General features: G+C 41.6%; 1 protein-coding gene across 7 annotated transcripts in view; it reads right to left on the bottom strand.

The window, feature by feature from the left end:
• HIVEP3 (HIVEP zinc finger 3) overlaps positions 1 to 24918 on the bottom strand; it is a 391298-nt gene that overhangs the window by 310256 nt on the left and 56124 nt on the right. For all 7 annotated transcript variants that reach the window (XM_033954082.1, XM_033954084.1, XM_033954087.1 and 4 more), the window contains exon 2: positions 1776 to 1873. The gene's annotated coding sequence lies outside the window, so the exon portion shown is untranslated. The remainder of the gene's footprint in view (positions 1 to 1775; positions 1874 to 24918) is intronic.

Raw genomic sequence — 24918 nt, 5'->3', positions numbered from 1 at the left:
CGCCTCGGCGAAATCAAAATCGGAGGCTAAGGTGGTACAACAGGCCCCACCAGGGATAAAAAGAGCAATTTTTTTTTTTTTTTTACACTGAAGTAACTGAAAAGAAATAAAAGAAGAAAAGAACACGAAAAATGATAAAGTCACTGATGCGAGAGCGGGAAGACAAAAAAGTTTTCAATGGCCATTGAAACGTGTCTTCTTAGTTCCGCGGAAACTAAGAAACTGAGGGACCGTGCACCTATGTCGGGCGGGAAGGCACTCGCATATGCGCGGTACGGGCTAATTGCAAACTTTCTATAACTTAAAGTTGCAATTCACTTTTCAAGTGTCCGTACCGAGGCTCCGTCGCTGACGTCACCCATGTGTGAGAATATGCTACCTGCTTGCCTTGGAATAATGGGGTTAACAACGCAATTCAAATCTTAGACCCTCGATAAAATCTGCAAAAATTGTTATCTGAAGGCTACTTTTGGCCTACCGGGAGGGAGGGGGCACAGAAAGAGGATACCATATGATTAAGGCTGGAGAGACAGTAAAATGATTACGGACCACGGAAAGGAAAATTAAGGTAACAAAAAAAAAAAAGGGTCTAAAACCAAGATCTCCAGCAGCAAACAGTATCAGGAAAAAAAACAAACTAGAGAGACAATCCTGGTAACTAATATTCAAGCAAAAATATAGATGATACAATCCATCCTCATCATACTAAATCTCCTTTATAATACTTTAAATCTTAATCATGATAGAAACAGCAGCCCTTCCTTCTCCCATAAAGGAAAGAGGATATGTTATTTGTTATGATGGCCACATGATATAACAAACCATCCTTATGATATCCGACGGCTCCAAGCCTGTGCCTCAAACAGGAATTATGTACAAATACATTTAAAATACCCCAAGCAATTCAAATTTTAAAAGATCACATTTTGTGCAAAATAAAAAAAAATAAAAAAAACCAGCAGGTTATTTCTGTAAAGGTGACGGTGCAGGTGAGGCTTCAGCGTTTGCGCAAGTTATCCTTAAATACCCCCTTTTCCTCTCCTCCTCCCCCCACCCCCAATTCAGAGGCTGTACACAAATGAGCACAGCTATTTAACCCTTGAATTGGCAGTCTCATGTTTACGGTTTAGCCAAGAAGGGACTAGCGTGGCTTCCAGAAAAACGCTTTCGACAGGCGAGATGGAATTATGCCTCCAAAGCAAAAACCCGCGGCCAGTAAAATGATCAAACTAGGAACACAGCAGCAGTAACTCAAATCTATACACACATATGCCGACCTCTGAAGAAAACAGTGTAAGACATAGAGCACCTGAAACAGCTGCAACCCAGCATACACAGTGTTAATAGAACTGATGCAGGCTGACTGCCAGTGCTAAGGTTACTCTACACATTCTCAGATCTTACCCATCAGCTTCAGTACAGCAGTGAGCTCAGTTCACCCTGGGAATACACACAGACAGACACACAGACTGCTACCTACGGTATATCTCTCTCTCAATAATTGAGTGTATTTGTCTATAGACAAATACACACAGAGGAGGGAGACGGATGCTCCTGCGCACAGACATAACCAATTTCTTAGCAAGCCCATGTCCTTGTAAGGAAAGAAGAAGAAAAAAAAAAAAAAATACAATCCAGAAAATCTGGATAAATAAGGATAGGACCAAAAACCTTCCGGGGTGGGGGTGGAGGGAGGGAGGGACATACATGGTATATATAATCTTAACAAATGTACATTTGCTGTATATTGAACAAAAAAGGGAGAAAAACCCTACCTTTGTCTTCAGACAGATCTGTCACTCTAGTGCATCATATCTGGATTACTTCCCTTTGGGTCCACAACAGCCACGTCTTGCACTGATTTTAACAGCACCTATTTGAAGTAGATAAGGAGGAGAAAGGTGCATCGTTGTGAGAAAGGCTTGAAAAGCAACACAACAGACAAAAAAAAAAAGCCACATTCATAATCCATAAGATCTTCCATCTACTGCTGAAACACCAGGCTGAGGAAGCTTAAAAAAGAAAGCGTGAGAGCTTGTGAGCATGCTCCAGTCGGAACAGATTCGTCTTCTGTTATTTCTCTGAATAAAGCCAAAGCAGAAGGGGGGGGGGGGAGTAGATCAGGAAGTCAGCGGAAGCGCTCCAACCAAACTCCCTCCTGCAGAAAAAAAAAATGTGCAACACGAAAAATTCGATTTCAGAATCTGCGGCTAGGCTCCCCCCTGCCCTGCTGCTTTCTTTGGATTGTGGAGCCCAAGTCTTTTTTTCCCCGAAAGGATTTTAAGTAGCTTAAAGATACAGCACATCCAATTAAACCCATGATTTAAATTAAAAAAAAAAAAAAAAAAAATCAGTCAGGCACAGAAAGACCGATGTTATTAAACATTTTTTTTATTCCATAAAGTGGGGCGGATAGCATCTTTTAGTACATCCAGGCCCAAACAGAACAAAAACAAGGAAATATTGGTTAGATATCGCGGAAGGGAGCATGAACCCTAATAAAACACTAAATCATGCAGTTTCTTTTCAAGACTGATACGTCTACAGAAGCCCCAGCTATGTAGTATTAACTGCATATAGCCAACCGAATGAAGCAATTACCAGTAAATAATTTAGCGGGCAGCCCTTTAAACAGGCGGTTGGTAACACGCTGGGTAGCCCAGAAACCCTTAATTATTTCTAGTCTCAGAGCCCTTGTAATTTGCCTGTGTAACAGAGATCCTGTACTTAAGATCATCGCGCCAAGAGCGATTATTGCTTCAATCCAAAAACACCCACACCTACTGCCGTCCCATTCATCGCTCCTTTTGCTTATTTAAAAATGTGACCTACAAACCACAGCACACTTTCAATTAAGATAATTTGGGGGAGAGGGGGATACAGGGCATCTATTTATGCTTTTGACAGATTTTTTTTACTCTTGTCTTTATAAAGCCTACAAGGTTTATCTTTTTTTTTTTTTCATGGCTTGTACAATCCTTTTAACAAACTAATCCTAAACTATTGCCTAGCCAAAGGAAATCTTACTACAAAAGCATTGCCACTATACAGTACATGGCGTCATGCGAGGGGGGGGGGGGGGGAAAAATCCCAAAATATTTTCTTCCACTTTATGTAAAATGTGCAGCATATCCTATGGATGCATTTGCATGCATTAGCACTTAGCGCACACAAATTAGCACCTGCTAAGACGCACTAGCGCGCCTTAGTAAAAGGACCCCAAAGTAAACCCCATAAGCTTATACCCAGCCAGTAAACAAAAGCCACCTCTGCAGAGTTCAAAAATAAAGTTTCTGCGTTGTATCCAGCGTCTGCACTGGCAGAAACTTTTGCATCTAAGCCATCCTGCGCACACCGCATGCTTCATATCTAAGCTCGCCTCAGCACTAGCAGCACCCCAATGCTCTCAACATACAAGTGTTTTCAGGAAGTGTGAGTTAATGGAAGGCATTCTCCACCCCCACCCCCCATGTTTTTGGCCAGAGACTTCCTTAGACTCCCACCCTAAGGAAGTGCCTTATTGGCTGAGGCACCTCCCAAGGGAGGAGCCCGAGGTTCCTCAGCCAATCAGGGACTTAGGCCCCTCCCCATGCATCAGATGATGCATTGGGGCGTAGCCTAAGGCCGTCATTGCTGCGCAGGAGGAGCAGGAGGGACTGAGTACCCCTCCTGCTTCCAATGATTTGAATGCTGCAGGTTACTTTGGTCAAGATTTTTACTTCTCATTAAAATAATATCAAATTTTTTTATTTTTTATTATTATTTATCATCTTATATTTACTTCAAAGCAAAAAACTTAGAACAAGAAATTAAAATAAAATCCTGAAAGCAAATATTTCTATTTCTTAGTTATAATAATATAGACCACTAAGAAGAAAAGAGAGAGAAAAAAAAAACCTATCACAAAGTTGGAACTAAGAAAAAACAAAAGAAATACAGAAACTGTTAATCAAATTTATGTTCATCCATGTTCCTGGACATTGACTTCACTGTCCGGTTTTCTGGAAGCTGCCTTGCCTTCCAGGAAAAATTGTAATTGTTCAGGTTTGTAGAAGACATAACGATTACTTTGATAGGAAATACAACATTTACATGGAAAACACAGTTGAAAGGTAGCCCCCAAATTCAAAGCTGCTTGACGAAAGGTTAAAAACTTCTTTCGTCGAAATTGTGTCCGTTTAGAAACATCTGGAAATATCGCAACCTTAGAGCCAAAAAAAAAACCTCAGCTTTTTTATAGAATAGTCGAAGAATTGCTTCTTTGTCTTGAAAAAAGACAAATGTCACTAATAGCGTGGCTCCAACAGTGATTTCTACCTGGGAAGATTCCAGGAATCCGGTAATATCCAATCGGTTCTTCAGCCACTGCTTCTTCCTTACTTAGATTAAGGTAATAGTTTCTGGAGTGGTGGCATATTTGTCTCTGAAAACTTCAAGACTGAAGTCAAAAATAATTGGAACATTTCCTTAGGAGAATACAATCTGGAGACAGGAAAATTAAGGAGGTGCAAATTAAGATTTCGATGAGCATTCTCTAGATTTTCTATTTTCCTAATTAACATGTTTCTGTCTCTTAGGTGTTGACCAGATTGAGTTTTAACTTCAGAAACTGATTTTTTAACTTGATCTAGTCTAACTGAATGTTGCTGAAATTTTGCCTCCAAAGCTTTTCTTTGTTTGGTAGAATCAATGAAAGGAGCAATAAACAGGGAGCATACCTAGTGCAAATTTTCAATGGCTCCCCAGAGTGCGTCCATGCCCACGATAGCAGGCTTCACAAGTGGCTTTAGGGATGGAATTATGGAAATTCCTGAAGCTGGGGGGTCAAATTCATGTTGTGTAAATCTTCCACACCTCCCAATGCCAACTGAGAGCCTGATCCTTACGCGAGAGCGTCTCCATCGAGGCGCTCCTCTGAGATGCAAGTCCTTACGGGGTCAGAGGGCAGACCAGCAGTGCCGTAGGCGAACGAACTCCCAGCGCCTACCGCTGCACTGTCGGATCATACTGCATTCCTCCGGGCCGTGGAGACATTCTTGGTCCAGCCGGGCTCAACAATGTTTCGTCTTCCAAGATGGGTGTCTGCCCACCCCCGGCAGTGGATACGCCCCGAGTAACAGGCACAGCAAAGGTGGTAATTGCTGTTTGCTGCGGCATTGAAGTAGCAGCTGAAGCAGGAGGAACTATTCTCTGCCTCCCTCTTCTCTTCAACATGTCCCAAAAAAGGCAAAAACCAAATGAAGAAACTTTTCTTTAAATGCCTAGAGCGGGGAGCCTCCAACAATGCAACATTCTCCGTCGCCATCTTGGTTTTTTCTCCTGCATCCAAAATCAAATTGTTTTAAATATCTAAATAAGTTTTTCTTTTTGGAATAATGAACTATTTTCATTTTCAAATGTAGAACAAATCCTTTCATTTTGGAAAGATTCTTAAGTCCGAAAGCCGGTTCATAGACGAAAGCACTTGGGAAAATCACGCGAGGACAAAAACGCTTAGACAAATGTGCGCAGGATGTCAGCGCACTGGATTAAAAGGTAACTTTAAAGCGCTCCGAGGGGTGTGGGGGGGGGGGGAACCCCCCGATTTTACTTAGAAGTGTTGGCGCTGCCATTGGGGGGAGGGTTGGGGGGAGGACCCCTCCCATTAGAGAGAAAAGTGTAATTTTTCCCAGTGTTTTAGTGAAAAATTACAGTTTCCTCTGTAAGTGAGGGGTTCCCCCACCCCCACCCCAACGGCGGCAGCAACACTTCTAAGTGGGGGGTACCCCCCCACACACCTTCTCAGCTCTTTAAAGTTACCTCTTAATCCAGGACGCTGACGTCCTGTGCGCATTTGTTTTAGCGTTTTTTTTTTCCTCGCGCGATCGTCTGGCGTGCTTTAGTACCATCACCCCGAAAGATGTGCAAATTAAACGGATGCTGCTTGTGTCAAGTATTGCAGTGAAAGGAGGAGGAACCGCGCGCCTGGCACTTATGCACAAGAGCAGAGCGGTAGGTGCAGCAAGTGGCACAGAGAGGGTGAAAGACACAACTCCCCCCCCCCACGACCTTATCTCCGCCCCCTGTTCCTTTCCCGATCCCCCTCTACCGCCCGCATGCCTCCCTTCCCTCGTACCTCTAGCCGCTCACCGCCAAAAGCAACAACTTCAACGTGATCCTTGCGACCCCGGCGGCTCTCCCTTTGATGTCACTTCCTATGCGCGGTACCGGATGTGGAATCATTGAAGTGGCAGCTCGGTTGTTTAATAAATTCCCCTGATGAAGTTGCGAAACAGGGCCTGTAGGGAGTTCTAAAGTTTTCTCTCCCGTGCTTTAGAGTGACAGCGGCACTGGGAGAATAACGCGGACTGCTAAGATTTTGAATCACGCCTAGAGGATAGAGCACAATTGAAGATATGTTTTTCCTACCAATTGCTATTCTCAGTTCTTTATGAAATGTTGATTGAAAATTAGATGAAATTTTTAAATTATACGGAGTTTTTGTAGACCAAGGATGTTTTTTCCTATGCAGCTGTATGGCAGAGCACCGCTAACAGGATTTTTTTCAGGTGACAATTATCCCTGGAAAGAACTGAGGTCTTTTTCTCCGTTAATGGTAGGAAACTATTTCTATGTACCTCTAAGGCAGTGAGGTTTTCTGAATATATTTTGTGTGGAGAAGTGAGTTATTTATATATTCAACTTGTATTTATTAGGGAAGGGGTAAAACGCGGACCTGACGGACCTCGCGGATTTAAAAAACTGAGATCCATGCCACTTGTAGTTAGTTTCTAGCTCTGACAGACCTCGGTGAAGGATAAGTCTCGGCATTGGGAGGGAAAAGTATTAGGATCCGTCAGGGCTAAAATGTCGCCGAGGTCTGTCAGAGACGCGGACCTCAGATTTTTAAATGTACTAGGGCTGCAGGAAACCGGTTTAAAGGATTCGTTTTAGAGCCGCTCCAGCACTACTCTCTGGCTCCGACAGACTTCGGTGACATTTTAGCGCCGGATCCTAATACTTTTCCCTCCCTATGCTGAGACGGATCCGTCAGCGCTAAATTGTCGCCGAGGTCTGTCAGAGCCAGAAACTAACTACAAGTGGTACGGACCTCAGATTTTTAAGGACGTGCGGTTTTAGATCCGCGAGGTCTGTCAGGTCCGTGATTTACCTCTTCCCTATTTATTATTCTTTTGTTGTATAGAAACATTGTAACATGATGGCAGATAAAGGCTAAATGGCCCATCCACAGTAACCATTATCTCGTCCTCTCCCTATTGGCTAAGGTTCTAGACATTTGCATCTCCTCTTCCTATAGGCCAAGGCTCTGTGCACCCGCATTGTGAGGTCATAGAGCTGCCCATCCGCAGTAACCATTATCTCTTTCTCTCTCCGAGAGATCCCATGTGCCTATCCCAGGCCCTTCTGAATTCAGACACAGTCTCTGTCTCCACCACCTCTTCCGGGAGACTGTTCCACGCAACTACCACCCTTTCTGCAAAAAAGTATCTCCTTAGATTACTCCGGAGCTTATCGCTTCTTAACTTCATCCTATGCCCTCTCGTTGCAGAGTTTCCTTTCAAATGAAAAAGACTCGACTCATGCGCATTTATATTACGTAGGCATTTAAACGTCTCTCACATATCTCCCCTCTCCCGCCTTTCCTCCAAAGTATACAGATTGAGATCTGTATACTGGGTGCACCTTTTGTGTGCAGGCCCAGTCAGGACTGTGATAGTTGGAGCTCCGAAAAGGTAAACAGCAGCAAGTTAAAAAAAAGGGGGGGGTGGGGGGAGAATGAAAAGCACTTCTAGCTGCAGCTGAAGCCTCTCTTGCTACAGCAAGTTTGAACTGATTTTAAACACAGCTGTTAGGCACGGGACACACATCAGAATTTAAAATTCAAGCGAACTGCTCCTACCCAGAGAAGTCACAGACAGCTCCAGCCTTGCTGGGAAAAGTTTGCACAGTAAAAACCGTAAGCGTTCCTTTCTGTGCTTTGCAGGGAAGGCTCATTTTAACTTTTTTCCTATCCTGTGTCCCGGATGACGGGACATTCCAAAAATGTCGTTGCCATCGTATGTCCCCATACTAATAAAGAGCCATCAGCACAAAATATTTGAATTTACAGACTTATGACTTATTTACATTATGTTTACAATAGCCGTAAATGATAACGGTGAAGAATACAAAACTTTTCTAAAATAATTACGATTGGAACCAGCGTAACGTAAAATTTATTACGCTAGCAAAAGGTTAAAACTAATGAGCGCCTTGCAATGCATTTGCATAGGACTTCCCGGTGGCTGCTACCACGTTTTGTGCATTGGAGGCTGAACTTACTTGCAAGCAAGATTGGCTACAACCAGTCTTGCTTGCATGGTAAGCTTTTGAGTATCTGCCCCATAGGCACCAATGTCAAAGTCTATGGTTTACAAAGAACATAAGAACAAAAGAATTGCTGCTGCTGGATCAGACCAGTGGTCCATTGTGCCCAGCAGTCCGCTCACGCGGCGGCCCTTAGGTCAAACACCAGTGCCCTAACTGAGACTAGCCTTACCTGCGTACGTTCTGGTTCAGCAGGAACTTGTCTAACCTTGTCTTGAGTCCCTGGAGGGTGCTTTCCCTCATAACAGCCTCTGGAAGAACGTTCCAGTTTTCTTCCTCTCTCTGGGTGAAGAAGAACTTCCTTGCGTTTGTACGGAATCTATCCCCTTTCAACTTTAGAGAGTGCCCTCTCGTTCTCCCTACCTTGGAGAGGGTGAACAACCTGTCTTTATCTACTTTGTCTTGAGTCCCTGGAGGGTGTTTTCCCCTATAACAGACTCCGGAAGAGCATTCCAGTTTTCTACCACTTTCTGGGTAAAGAAGAACTTCCTTACGTTTGTACGGAATCCATCCCCTTTTAACTTTAGAGAGTGCCCTCTCGTTCTCTCTACCTTGGAGAGGGTGAACAACATGTCTTATCTACTAAGTCTATCCCCTTCAGTATTTTGAATGTTTCGATCATGTCCCCTCTCAATCTCCTCTGTTTGAGGGAAAAGAGGCCCAGTTTCTCTAGCCTCTCATTGTACGGCAGCTCCTCCAACCCCTTAACCATCTTAGTCGCTCTTCTCTGGACCCTTTTGAGTAGTACCGTGTCCTTCTTCATGTACGGCGACCAGTGCTGGATGCAGTATTCCAGGTGGGGGCGTACCATGGCCCAGTACAGCCATGCATGCATCAGACAATTAGTATTAACAAACAGACCTGGAAAGGCCCGGCTGTCCCCCTTATCTCCCCCCCCCCTTTGTAGTCCCAATTCCTCACCTTAACATATACCTGGTGAACCCCACAACAACACTTTTGGGGGAAAAAAATGAGTCACAGCTCTGCTTATTGGTACAAACAAACAACATAGAATTAAAACACAACCATCGAGCTACCAAACAATAACCTATAAGCAGCATTTTTAGCCCTGTGACTCCGCCCCGATCAGCAAGGGTGTGGGGGGGTGGAAGGTACTGCCCTGCCCCTTCGAATGGGTTACCAGTCCTCCTCGGACCCACTTCTGAACTTGATGCCCTCCAGCTGCTCATCTCCCGATGAGTCCCAGCTTTCGGTGGCTCAAACCCCACCACTGCAACCCCTGGGCTCCCTCCTGGAACCAGCCCCCCAGCATCCGTGGGAGGGAGGGTGGGAAACCCGCCACCAAGGACCAGAAGAGACCGATCCCTTGGCGTCCACTATATTTATATTGGCCCACCCCATGTTGCCACCGCAATCTATCACAACCCTTCGTCATGGTGGTACATACTTCCTTCAAATCCCTATCACTCCTTGCTCATTCTCGCCCCTTCTCCCTGCCCTCTCCTATCCATGACAGCCAATTCCGATGGGCAGACACGTGGGCCTTCTAGCCCCGTGTTATCTGAGCCCGTCGAGACCAGCTCTCAGGCAATCATAAAACATAAAATCAGTAAGTAAACGGCAAAGAAACAATAAACCCCAATGGTTCACCACAGAGATCTCAGACCTCGTTAAAGAAAAGAAACGAGCATTTATTTCCTACAAACATTCGCAGAAAAGGGAGGACAAAATAGAATATATGGCCAGGTCTACAGCTGTCAAAGCGGCAGCAGAGAAGCCAAGCTTCGAATTGAAGAAAACCTAGCAAAGAACATTAAGAAAGGGGACAAATCCTTCTTTAGGTATATTAGCGACAGAAAGAGAAATACGGATGGGATAGTACGCCTCAAAAAACCAGACGGAAATTATGTAGAATCAGATTCAGATAAAACCGAACTACTTCCGCTCAGTCTTCACCTGCGAGGCTCCGGGGTCCGGTCCACAGTTGCAAGCTAAGCAAAGCTCGGAAGACCCGTTTCGGAATTTCGAGTTTATACCAGGGGACGTCTACGGCGAACTATCAAGACTCAAGGTGAACAAAGCCATGGGACCAGACAATCTACACCCCAGAGTGCTCAGGGAGCTGTGTGACGTCCTAGCGGAACCGTTATCCGAACTCTTCAATCTCTCCCTGAGCATGGGAAGAGTCCCCTTGGACTGGAAAACAGCTAATGTCGTTCCTCTGCACAAAAAGGGGTGCAGGGCAGAGGCTGAAAATTACAGACCGCTGAGTCTCACATCAATAGTAAGTAAACTCATGGAAACACTAATCAAACGCAAATTAGACACGATCCTGGATGAGGAGAATCTACGTGATCCCCACCAACATGGTTTCACCAAGGGTAGGTCCTGCCAATCCAATCTTATCAGCTTCTTTGACTGGGTGACAAGAAAGCTGGATTTAGGAGAGTGCCTGGACGTTGTATACTTGGACTTCAGTAAAGCTTTTGATAGTATCCTCCATCGCAGGTTATTGAGCAAGATGAAATCGATGGGATTAGGTGAAACACTAACCGCATGGGTCAATGATTGGCTAAGTGGTAGACTTCAGAGGGTGATGGTTAACAGTACCCTCTCTAGAATGTCAAAGGTGATCAGTGGAGTGCCGCAAGGCTTGGTTTTGGGCCCGATCCTTTTCAACATATTCATAAGAGACCTGACCCAGGGGCTTCAAGGTAAAATAACATTGTTCGCCGATGACACCAAACTATGTAACATTGTAAGTAACAGCAATTTGCGAGACAGTACGACGCAGGACCTGCTTTTACTGGAACATTGGTCCTTGACCTGGCAGCTGAGCTTCAACGCTAAAAAATGCAAGGTCATGTACCTTGGCAACAATAATCCGTGCAGAACGTACACATTGAATGGAGAGACCTTAGCAAGAACTACAGCAGAACGGGATCTGAAGGTGATCATTAGTGAAGACATGAAAACTGCCAATCAAGTGGAGAAGGCTTCATCCAAGTCAGGCAAATGCTGGGTTGTATCCGGAGAAGCTTTGTTAGTCGGAAACCCGACGTCATAATTCATTGTACAGAGGCCTCATCTGGAGTACTGCATACAATTCTGGAGGCCACATTACCGTAAAGATGTGCTGAGAGTTGAGTCGGTTCAGCAAATGGCCACCAGGTTGGTCTCAGGGCTCAAGGATCTCTCGTATGAAGAAAGGCTGAATAAATTGCGGCTATACTCTCTCAAAGAACGTAGAGAGAGGGGAGACATGATTGAGACGTTTAAGTATATCACTGGTCGCATCAAGGTAGAAGATGATATTTTCTTTCCTCGGCCACAAGGGGGCATCCTCTGAAAATAAAGGGCGGGAAGTTTCATGGCGACACCAGGAAGTACTTCTTCACCGAAAGAGTGGTTGACAATTGGAATGAGCTTCCAGTACAGGTGATCGAAGCCAGAAGCGTGCCAGATTTTAAGAACAGATGGGATGCTCATGTCGGATCTCTAAGAGGGGATGGGTCATCAGAGTGCGATCTCTCAAAGGGTAGCTAGGGGGGTGGGTCAATAGAGTGGACAGACTTAATGGGCCTTGGCCCTTTTCTGCCGTCACTTTCTATGTTTCTATGTAATCTTTTAAACAAAATATATATGGGTGAGGATGTGTCATGCCTTATTCTTTCTTTGGCAACAGCATTGGAGAGAGCTGCATAGCACTCCTTGGCATTCTCAAGCTCTAACGCCTGTTCTGCCAATTACTTTCTAACACCCGACAGGTTATATTTTGCCAAGAAAACCAAATAGTCAAAAGTAAACCTCCTCATTTAGAGTAGATTCAGAGGACACCTGACATTGCGGACTTGAAGATCAGGCCCATCTATGAATGCTTTCAAGGCCTGGAAGCTAATCATTCCTGCTGCAAAAGACCAACAGCTAAACAAGTAACCTTGACATCCATTAAAGCAGTGTACAGCAAACTGTTTGCCTCCTGAGATTTCAGGTGTGCCGTGAGACACTAGGGAGAAGGAGAAGTGCCGGATTACTGCCTACAAAACGTGCCTCCCCTCTCCATGTGCCTTCCCTTCCGGCATTCCCACTGGTGGCTCAGGGCCCGTCTGGAGGGCCTTTGCGCATGTGCGTGCCTTCTGGATGCCTCAAGCCACGCCTCCCCTCTCTGTGCGTCTTCTCTTCTGGCACCCCCACTAGCAGCTCAGCGCCTTCGCAAATGCGCACGACATCCACGCTCTTCCGGATGCCTCAAGCCGTGGCCCCTATGTTTAGCGTTCCACGGCTCGGTGAAGTTTGCAAGTCACTGCAATGGAGGCTGACCAAAAACTGCTGTTTCTGGTTTCGCCTGAAACTACCACCAGAACTGACAAAGCTTTCAGCCGGGAAAAACCGCAGCCAAAATCCATCGCCTGGTTTCGGCCAGAGCCAAAAGCAAAAACCCCAGGTTTGAGGTTCTGTGAATGTGAACCAGTAAGGGTCGCCGGGGGGGGCCATCAAAGCGTGCAAGCTGAATATCTCTGTAAACCCACAATATCCAAGCCAGAATATAATAATTTAAATAAGGAAAGACTATTTTATATCCAAGCATAATAGGCTCTACATATAGAAACATAGAAGATGACGGCAGAAAAGGGCTACAGCCCATCAAGTTTGCCCACTCTGCTTACCCACCCCCTGTCTATGCCCTAATGACCCAATTTTCTTATCTTGACCCTCGTAGGGATCCCACATGGACCATATGGACCACAACAAATGAAAAACAAACTAGAAACCTTGGTGCTTTTACAAAAGCTAACCCAAGTGACAGCTGACCTTATACCACCACAGAAAGACTAATTCCTAAGGAGTTTCTCATCACAAATTTACAGACTTAAAAATCTTGCTAAAATTTTATAAAATTATTTGGAGTACTCTATTTACCAAATAAACTGCCATAACTGCAGTACCAAAGGAAAAAAAGGAAGCCCTCATCCCAAAATTATCTTATGTTCCCTGGTTCTCTGGTGGTGTAGTCGGGGCAAGAGCAAAGCCCCAAATATAGCAGCCATTTTGAGAGCAAAGCCAAAATGAGCAGGGTTGACTAGGGACCTGCTCCAATTATACCTCTAGACCGCCATGGATAGACCCATGGGGGTCTAGGGGTGGAAGGGAGAGGGCCACTCCTGTTCAAGAGTGTGAGGGGGGGGGGACAACAAATGGGACAAAGCACAAATTTTCAGTTTCTACTCCCATGGTCATTTTTGTCTGAAACCGAAAACCATGGGCAAAAGTTAAAAATAACCTTTCAACCAAATTTGGGCAGAAAATATTATTTTGGGGCTGGTCTTGGCATCAAAACTGAAAATTTGGTCTGCCTCCAACACCAATTCCTGAGCAACTAATGGTTACCTAATGGAAGGGGGGTTAAGTATTTGTATATTATTTGTTGGAATAGAGTGCAGTATATTATATTACTCGGTTGTTAATCTGTTGCACTATGTAATGGATTTCAAAAATGAATAAAGAATTAAAAAAAGAAAAGAAAATTGAATAAATAAATAGTGTGAAAAGCTTCAGCCTCTGATAACCAGAGTTGGCATTGTGACATCATAATTCCTCATTCCACCAATGCCATCAGCCAACCTCATCAGTGATTCATAATGGCTTGATTGTCCTATACTTGGCTCACTTTTACTACATTTTGATTTCTAGAGTGGCACAAACCCATGCTGCTCCTTGTGACCCTAGACAAGTCACTTAATCCCCCCTTGCCCCAGGTAATTAGATAGATTGTGAGCCCACCAGAACAGACAGGAAAAAAATCCTTGAGTACTGTAAACCATTCTGAGCTCCCCTGGGAAAACAGTATAGAAAATTGAATAAATGAATGAATTTATTAAGACACTTTCATGCACTGACAGAATTAATGTAGATTTTATTTTTGCAGCACTCTGTGGCCTATGACCAGGATGTCCTTGACATTATAATTTTTTTTTAAGTTAACTTCAAGAAAGTCTTATATCCTTAAGGATTTATGGGTGTACAAAAATTTAAAATAAAAACTGCATGAAATGCAACGAAAGTATTTCACTTATAAAATTAAGTACAGATCAATCCCTGGGTACAGGATCCTTTTTTTATGATATCAGGGAAGGGTGGGGAGGTAGGGAGGGGTGGGATATCTCTTTTGTTTGATTCCTTGATTGGATATATTGGAAGGGAAGGGGGGAATTCATTTTGTATTATTGATTGATTGTAAGTGCTATTCTGATTATTAATGTATGTGTAATTTTATGCACTTTGTATTAGCATTGAAAATTTAATAAAGATTAAAAATATATATATATCAGTTTTAGCAAGCATGAAAGTCACGTATTTCATGACACGGAATACCCAAATGAAGATGCATGGCAGAATCGAAATGAGCTGTATGCACACCAACAAAATGGCCATATTCCGGATGCCAATCATCTCTACACATTCAAAACCACATAGTTATAACAATGCAACAATTCTACACTTTATAAAAGCTCTTTCCTTGCTTATGGCCCATCCCCCACCTTAATTTTAAAAAGATAATAAGAGTGAAGCTTTGCAACTATTCATTCTAAAATAAGTCATTTTTAGTTTGAATACTATCATAGTACAGACCTCAGCCACAAACTAGAACCTGTCTTGCATGTGTCCTTTAAGTTTGGCCACGGCACTACACTCGAGCGATAACCAGGGAATGTGAAGGCTACCTCTGTGGCATATTCAATCCTGGATGGCCCAAAGAGCAGAATGCTTTCTCGGTAAAAATAAAAATGCCAATTTAGCGGATATAGATAATGTTGGGTAAAAAAAAAAAATAAAAAGGGTTTGGATGAAATGAGGGCGGTTCAATTTGTTGAATTAAAATTTCATATACTCCTTGAGGGCCGAATCCAGTCGGGTTTTCAGGATTTCCCCAATGAATATGCATTGAAAGCAGTGCATGCACATAGATCTCATGCATATTCATTGGGGAAATCCTGAAAACCCGACTGGATTCGGCCCTCAAAGAGGGACTTTGGGGGACCCCTGCTCTATATGGTTAATTTAGCTTATTCCCTTGAGGTGGATTATGGTTTCTTTGCATTTCATTTATGTGAAATATGTATATTATAAATGTAACAAAAAAAAAAAATATCAAAAATAAAGAGCCAGAACACTTTTGGAGAAGGTACCTCAGCACCCTGAGGTTGCGAGTTCAATTCCTGCTCTATATGGTTAATTTAGCTTATTCCCTTGAGGTGGATTATGGTTTCTTTGCATTTCATTTATGTGAAATATGTATATTATAAATGTAACAAAAAAAAAAAATGTCAAAAATAAAGAGCCAGAACACTTTTGGAGAAGGTACCTCAGCACCCTGAGGTTGCGAGTTCAATTCCCAATGCAGCTCCTTGTGACTCTGGGCAAGTCACTTAACATTTCATTATCCCATGTATAAAATAAGTACCTGTCTAAAAAAATATGTATCCACACAAATATTCAAGGGAGCTTCTATTAACTTAGGTGATAAATATGTATGTCACAATAATCACCTCAATACCATAGAGACACTAGTATATAAATCACTTAAATCAGGGGTAGGGAACTCCAGTCTTCGAGAGCCTTATTCCAGTCGGGTTTTCAGGATTTCCCCAATAAATATGCATTTAAAACAGTGCATGCAAATAGATCTCATGCATATTCATTGGGGAAATCCTGAAATCCCAACTGGAATACGGCTCTCGAGGACCGGAGTTCCCTACTGCTGACTTAAATAATAACAGGCTTCAAAGTGAACGCTCAGACCCACAACCGAAGCTCTAGTGAAAAATCACGGAGCCAGTTATTGCAGAGACCATCATAGTGTGTTCACTGTCTCCGCCACCTGCTGTCTTGGAACCAGATATAAATTTAGTTCCAACTTTAAACTAGATGTTATTTGTCACTTCAAAGCATGAAATCTTTTACTTAACTGACATGCAGGCTGGCGATACTGCTGCTCTATAACTGCTCCGGGTACAATCTTATGTTAGTACTAATCATCTGCTGTTGTCATACTTTCTCCAACCCCCCCCCCCCACATGGAAAAAGCGGTATATCAAGTCCCATCCCCTTTACACTTTTGGAGCTGCCACACAAACCCATCACCAGCCCCAACCCTAAGCTGTCTAGCTAATGGCACTGTATCACATGCCAAGTTTGATCAGTAACACCTAAGTTCTACAAACGGGATGTAATTAAGCATAGAGTCAAAGAACCCGACCAGTTATACATGCAATAACGAGCTAATTGCCATTAACACGCTAATTTGCATTTTAATGCATAACAGACATGCTCCTAGGACCGGATTCTGTATAGTACAGCCAAAAGTTGCATGCACAAATCTGTGTGCCCTGCCGATTTGCGCAAGTAACTTAATTGTTTAAGAAGCCAATCAGCGCCAATAATTGCCAATTAATAAGCAATTGTCGACACTAATTAGACTTTACGTGCACAATTTTCTAAGAGTATTCAATAAAGTGATTGTGTAAATTCTATATGTGGATCTCAAAAGCAGCATGGCGGCTCATAAGTGTTCTTAAAAGTTGGGTACACTGGGTATAATATGCCCGATCTGCGCACGACTTAGGAGCAAGCATTTAGATCTGGCTTTCACTGGCATAAATGCCTGTACCTAAATGTTAGTTGTGTGGACGTGCACCCCTATTTGTAGAACTGCGATAAGTGCTGACCTCATTATTGATTTTTTTTTTTTAAAGAGATATTGTATGTGATGATCTTAAAGTGGCCCAACGGGTTGAAAAGGTGACGGCGAAAGCTAGAAGGATGCTGGAGTGCATAAGAAGAGGTATGGCCAGTAGGAAAAAGGAGGTATTGATGCCCCTGTATAAGACTCTGGCAAGACCTCATTTAGAATATTTTTTTTTTGTTTAAATCTTTATTGATTTTCAAACTTTGATAGTGCAATACAATTGGTATAACAAATACTGCATAGAACGCAGTAATAACTATACAATTATTACATTAAACAGTCATTTACTCCCATCCTCATCTTAATTATTAATACAATAATACATATGATGTGATTTCAATATTATAATTTAATAATTTAACTCCTCAAAGTACATTTCCCACCCTCCCTAGATGTGTAAAGAAATCTAATGAAAAGGGAAGAAAGACCTCATTTAGAATTAAGTGTACAATTAAGATATAAAAAGGATGGAGTCGGTCCAGAGGAAGGCTACTAAAATGATGCCTGGTTTTCGGCATAAGAGGACAGACTTAAAGATTTCAATCTGTATACTTTGGAGGAAAGGCGGGAGAGGGGAGATATGATAGAGATGTTTAAATACCTCTGTAATATAAATGCGCACGAGTCGAGTCTCTTTCATTTGAAAGGAATCTCTGCAATGAGAGGGCATAGGATGAATTTAAGAGGTGATAGGCTCTGGAGTAATCTAAGGAAATACTTTTTCACAGAAAGGGTGGTAGATGCGTGGAACAGTCTCCTGGAAGAGGTGGTGGAGACAGAGACTGTATCTGAATTCAGAAACGCCTGGGATAGGCCCATGGGATCTCTCGGAGAGAGAAAGAGATAATGGTTACTGCGGATGGGCAGACTGGATGGACCATTTGGCCTTTACCTGCCATCATGTTTCTTCTATGTGACATGTATTTTAAACAAACAAAAAACAACTGCAGATGTGTACAAGATGCAGGCAGAATTTATTGTGACAAATATAAATTTATAAAAACCTTTTTCCCACATAAATTTATAAAAACCTTTTTCGGACAAACCTTTGTCAGGGGTCCAATATGCAAAAAGGTTTGAAAAATATGCCACAAAAAATATGGAATAAAAAATTATAAACCAAAAGGTCCAATGTGCCGAGAATCGCCAACTCCTGTAAAGCGTCTCACAAAGTAAGTTGGTTTTTGTTTGTTCCTGGTTGGTTTTTTCTGCAGATAAGGTTGGACCTCTCCTTCCTTTTTTGTTGCACATGTATTTTAAAAACAGCACACTTACATGTGCCAATGCAAAGAGGGGTGTTAATGTGGTGAGAGCATAGGTGAATCAGGGTGTTCTATTCTTGAACACATATTTTATAAAATACCATGTTTCACCAAAAATAAGACAGGTCTTATTTTCGGAGTTTGCACATGATCTTCTCCCCCTTCCTCTCCACCCCAATTATTCCTCTTTCCTTTCTCTCCCCTCCATGTGCATCTTTCCTTCCCTCCCTCATGCAGCATAACCCTTGCCCAGATTTTATCTTTCCCTCCCCTCCCATCCCTTGTGCAGCAAAACCCTAGAGACCCCTCCACCCCTGCCTCCATCCCACAGCCGAACCCCTGCTGACCTTCCATCCTTCCCTCCCCACCGACCGCCCTATCTTCAACTGAAGCAGTGTTGGGCCGTCAGCACTCTAAACAAGCTGCTTGGCCTTGTCCGTCGGGGATTTCACTCTGCCGCGTTACTCATCAGAACTTGTTTTTCTGTCCCTTCCCGGTGAATTCTTTGCCTGTCCCTGCCCCATCCCTGCAAGCTCCGTCTTCATCTGCACAAGCCTCAAACACTTTAAAATCATAAGCAGCAACATTCTAGAGCTCAGATTGTGATGTCATAATGCCTCATTCCACCAATGCCTAAGCTCTGTCCTCATCCGCACAAGCCTCAAACATTTTAGAATCATAAGTAGCAACATTCTAGAGCTCAGATTGTGATGTCATAATGCCTCATTCCACCAATGCCTAAGCTCCGTCTTCATCTGCACAAGCCTCAAACACTTTAAAATCCTAAGCAGCAACATTCTAGAGCTCAGATTGTGATGTCATAATGCCTCATTCCACCAATGCCTAAGCTCTGTCCTCATCTGCACAAGCCTCGAACACTTTAAAATCATAAGCAGCAACATTCTAGAGCTCAGATTGTGATGTCATAATGCCTCATTCCACCAATGCCTAAGCTCCGTCCTCATCTGCACAAGCCTCAAACACTTTAAAATCCTAAGTAGCAACATTCTAGAGCTCAGATTGTGATGTCATAATGCCTCATTCCATCAATGCCTAAGCTCCGTCCTCATCTGCCCAAGCCTCAAACGCTTTAAAATCATAAGCAGCAACATTCTAGAGCTCAGATTGTGATGTCATAATGCCTCATTCCACCAATGCCTAAGCTCCGTCCTCATCTGCACAAGCCTCAAACACTTTAAAATCCTAAGTAGCAACATTCTAGAGCTCAGATTGTGATGTCATAATGCCTCATTCCACCAATGCCTAAGCTCCGTCCTCATCTGCCCAAGCCTCAAACACTTTCAAATCATAAGTGTTTGAGGCTTGTGCTGTTAATGCAGAGCTTACAGGAATGGGGCCAGGACAGGGACAATGACAAAAGTGGCGGGGATGGGACGGGGAAAATGAGTTCCTGCGGGGACGGGGACAAAATTTGTCTCTGTGTCAGTCTCTATTCTAACCAGACTTTTCAGCTAAACTGGCCCGTTTCCCCGTGGAGAAGTCCTAAGAAGTGGTAGGACATTGAGGGCACATGAAAAGTATGCTGATCCTAATTTGGTTTTAGGAAAAGGAAATAGCACCACTCTAACAACAACAACAACAAAGATCCATAATCATTTCCAGGCCTTGAGAGAAGACTATGCAGGAGTACTAGGCGATTAAATGCTTCTTAGTCTGTCAGACTTCTCCCGCCTTCACAGATTCCGCTCCATATCCGTTCTCTTCCTGTCTTTGTCCTCAGCATCTGTTCCAAGCACACGCAAATTTTGCTACACTAATTTAGTCACTGCCACGCCTGTGGTTAGGTCATTCCAAGTGCCCATCTTCCCACCAAAAAAAGAAGTATTCCATCACTTCCCTCTGTTTCCCTCATTCCAACTTCACATCATGATCCCAAATCCCCCAAATGTTTAATATTTTTGCGAAGAACGTCATTTTCATGTATTTTTATTTATTTATTTATTTTTTTAAATTCTTTATTTATCATTTTAAGATATTTAACAAAATCAAAACATTTTGTACAGAAAGATTGTCAGATCAAACACAAAATAATAAGAAATCGTTTACATAATATTGAAAAATTCTAATCGAACAATCTCAAGTCCTCTATAATGTGATCCAAGATTTATATGAGTGAACTTAAAGAAATCAATTTATTAATTCTATACAAAAGAAACAGTATCATGTGCCTGGCTGAGGAATTATTCTATTATCAAATCCAATTTGTTGTTACTATTGCATTGTTGTTATTGTAGTTATTGTTGTTCCTTCTTTTTCCAGAAGCTGTAAGTTGAGATGGTTCAAAAAACACATATTTATTATCTCGATACCGTATTATGCATTTACATGGGAAACGTAAAAAGAAAATACCACCCAGCTGTGTAACTCCTGCTTTCATCATAAGAAACTGACGCATGTATTTTTATTTTTATTTTTAAGGGTTGCTGAGTATGTTAATGCTTTGGTCACCCACACCTCCCCCCCATCCCCGTCCATCTTCCTGCCAGTTCATTTTGTAATCTAATCCAATAACGACATATCTATACTGCCCTTGGCTCAACATAACTAAGCGCGAAGCGATTTACAAAAAATAAAAATCAACAGGAGAAAACATTTTTACAACAAACATCACAGATTATGACTCTGCTCAAAACTTGTTTTCAGCACTTTCAGCTTCTCTGGCTTCCAGTTATTCATAGAATAACTTATAAACTTTGTATAATCACCTTCAAAACCCTCTATAATATGACCCCCGCTTTTTTATTTAAGTTATTAATTCCATATTCTGCAAGGAGAACTTTAAGATCTAACGAACAAAATTTATTGTCTATTCCTTCGCTGAAAATTATAAACACAAGACGACAATTTATTTTTTCATGTACTGCACCGCAGACTTGGAAGGAATGCCCTCCCTATTTCTTTAAGGGAGGAGAAGGAATTTGGAAAATTTAAAAGTAACTTAAAAACTTTTCTTTTCAAGGATGCCTTTGCAAACTAATTTTATTATCTTACTACCCTACTTTATTTTATTATATTTTTTATTTGTTACCCTCTTGTATTTTCCCTTAATGTCTTTTCTTTACTTTAATGAATTGTATTTCATCCCTTCTCCCTAATGTTAAGAATATGTTAAATTGAGTGTAATTTAGTCTTTTTTAAGTATTCGTATGTATTGTATTGTCACCTAACAAATGTAAATTTTAATGTGTACATCGCTTAGAAGTTTGATTACGCGATTAATCAAGAAACCTAATAAACTTGAAACTTGTTTGTACTGCATACCATGTGTTTAATAATTAGTCACCCCTTGAACCACTTTCAGTTGAGGTAGGGTCACCTCTCTGACCTTTCTCTTATTCCCATATTTCATTACATTAGAGATTTCTATTCCGCCATTACCTTGCGGTTCAAGGCGGATTACAAAAGAGTTATAGAAGGTGAGTTACAAAAGAAGATCTCTGGTCATTTCCAGTGAAAGTAAAGAGTAGACCAGGTAGACGGGAAGATGATGGGAAGAAGGAAGGTACTCGAGGTGTTAAGACTTTTTCAGGGCTTTCTTTATTTCTTTTCTGAACATCTTGTAGTCTGGGGTCATTATCGGTAGATTGGAGATTTGGTTGTCTAGTTTTGCTGTTTGAGCGGCTAGGAGGCCATCATATAGTTTTTTCCGTTTAACTTCTTTGATCGGAGGGTGTGTGACTAGAGTGTGAGTTTTCCTATGCCTGGTTGAGGTAGTTTGGATGAGGCGGTTGTTCAGGTAGGTTGGGCTGTCTCCGTTTATAGTTTTAAATAGTATACAGTAGAATTTAAATAGTATTCCTTCCGGAATTGGAAGCCAGTGTGAGTTGAGGTATGCCTCTGTAATGTGGCCGTGTTTCCTCAATGAGTAGACGAGTCTCAGAGCTGTGTTTTGAATTGTTTGTAATTGTTTTGTCATTGTTGCAGGGCAGGGGAGATAGAGGATGTTGCAATATTCTAGTAGACCTAGGATTAGGGATTGTACTATGAGCGGGAATTGTGTTCTTTCAAATAATTTTTGGACTTGTCTTAGGTTTCCCATAACTGCAAATGATTTCTGTATTGTTTTATTTATTTGTGGTTGCATGGTGCAGCATCTGTCTATCGTCATTCCTAGTAGTTTTAGGGTGGTTTGAATGGGGTAGTTGATTGAGTTTATTTCTTTCTATACTAGTATTTTAGCCCATTACATTAACGGGTGCTAGAATATATGTCTGTCTGTCTTTATTTCCATCTCTCTCTCTCTGTCCCGCTGTCTTTCTTTCTGTCTGTCTCTCTCCCTGGCCCCCTTTGTCTGTCTGTCTTTCTGTGTCTCTCCCTGTGTCTTTCTTCTTTTCTTTCTGTCTCCCTTCCTCCCGCTGGTGCTAGAATATATGTCTGTCTTTCTTTCTGTTTCTCTCCCTACCCCTATCTTTTTCTTTCTGTCTCTCTTCCTCCCGCTTTCTTTCTGTCTCTCTCCCTCCCTGGCCCCCTTTATCTGTCTGTCTTTCTGTCTCTCTCTCTCTGCCCCTGTCCCTTTTTTCCTTTCTCCTTCCCTACTTCCCTGTGCAGCAGCCGCAGCATTCCCTCTCCCTCCATTTCAAGTTTATCCAAGTTTCCAAGTTTATTATATAATTTGATTAATCGCCTATCACAATTTCTAGGCGATGCACAATTTCATAAATAATCAAATATGGGGAACAAATCAGACAAACAATAATCATATCAAATTAAAAATTACAAATACAAACATTTCTATATATAGTTTAACTTATACATAAAAACTCAAAGCAGAGGGAAAATTATTAATGGGTTACAATCAATATTAATTTAATAACGTTTAAGGAAAAAACAATAGGAAGGGCAACAGATAAAATTTATAATGATATATAAAGTAGAAAGTAAAAAAAGACCAAATCTTTGAGATTTATTCACTAAAAGCATCTATAAAAAGGAAACTCTTAAGTTTGGACTTGAATTTATCTAAGTGCTTTTCCTCTCTAATAAATAGTGGGAGGTCATTCCAAGATTGGGGAGCTGTTATGGAGAAAATGGTGTGACGTCTCGTATTGATAACTTTCAGTGAGGGAATGGCCAATAAATGTTGATCTTGTGATCTTAACTGTCTTGAAGTAAGATGAGGAATTAAAACTCTAAAAATAAAAGCAGGGGTTTTAAATAATAATGATTTAAAAGTAAGCAGACATATTTTAAATAAGATACGGTGTGCAACTGGGAGCCAATGTGCCTTTTTAAGTAATGGAGAGACGTGATCGAATTTTTTGGCTTTATAAATAATTTTAACGGAGGCGTTCTGAATAATTTGCAGACGTCTGATTTCTTTTTGCGGTAGGCCTTTAAATAGTGCACTACAATAATCAATTTTGGAAATTACTAACGAATGAATTAAAATATTCAAGGATTTTGCACATAAAAATTTAGCCACTGAACGAATTCGGCGGAGTCTGTAGAAAGTAGATTTGACCACGTGGCTTATGTGATCATGATAAGTTAGTTTATTATCGAATATTACTCCCAGAATCCTAATATTGGGTGCCATCTGCAAAGGAACGCCTTTAATCGAAATGGGCGAAAGAAGTCTTTGGCAGTCCTTCCATGGAAAGAGCATAACATTAGTTTTATTGATATTCAAGGCTAGTCTATTGGTATCTAGCCAATGATGAATTTGATCCAGCTTTCCATTTATTGCTGTTATTTCTTGTAAATTATTGGGATCAATTGGATGTATCAACTGGATGTCATCTGCGTATGCAAATACTGAGAATCCAATAGACTGGCAGAGAGTCATAAGGGGAGCAAGAAAAATATTATTCTCCTCTCTTTCAAAATTAAAAACTCTCACTTACCTTCATTTCTTGATAAATTATTAATACCCCAAAGTTCACCTCGTTCTTTAAGATCTACTGATCAAAAACTTCTCTATATACCATCCTTAAAAGAATCCTATTACACTAGAAAAACTAATTTCGCAATAACAGCACCCACCTTATGGAACTCTCTCCCTCAATATCTTCGTGATGAACTACAACTACCAAAATTTAAGGTCAATCTCAAAACTTTCCTTTTTCAAGATGCATACGATAAATCCTAATCTTAAATAATAAATTTTTTTTTATTTATTTTTTTTTTTAGAGCAGTCCACCTTCTTCTTTATTATGCCCCCACCCCTTACGTGTCATCCTCTTTTCCCTCTATATCCTTTTTTCTTCTATAATTATGTAACTTTTTCCCACCTCCCCATCTTTCCTCACTTTCTAGTTTGTCTGTAAATGTCATACGTGTACACTCTATCTACTCTTTTACACTCTTTTTTTTTTTATTTCTCTCTATTCTATATTAAATTCTTTTTTATTTTATTATTATATAATTGTAAACCGGTCAGATATTCATTTTATGATCGGGTTATTAAAAACTAATAAACTTGGAAACTTGGAAACTTGTTGAACATTAAAGGCGAAAGTATTGATCCTTGAGGGATGCCATATGGAGATGAAAGACTATCTGAAGATAAATTATTGAAAGAAACATTTGATGAACGGTTTTCGAAATAAGATTTAACCCTTT

Source organism: Geotrypetes seraphini, chromosome 8 (genome assembly GCF_902459505.1).
Source record: "Geotrypetes seraphini chromosome 8, aGeoSer1.1, whole genome shotgun sequence".
NCBI classification, from domain to species: domain Eukaryota; kingdom Metazoa; phylum Chordata; class Amphibia; order Gymnophiona; family Dermophiidae; genus Geotrypetes; species Geotrypetes seraphini.
This window is presented reverse-complemented; position numbering and strand designations above follow the sequence as displayed.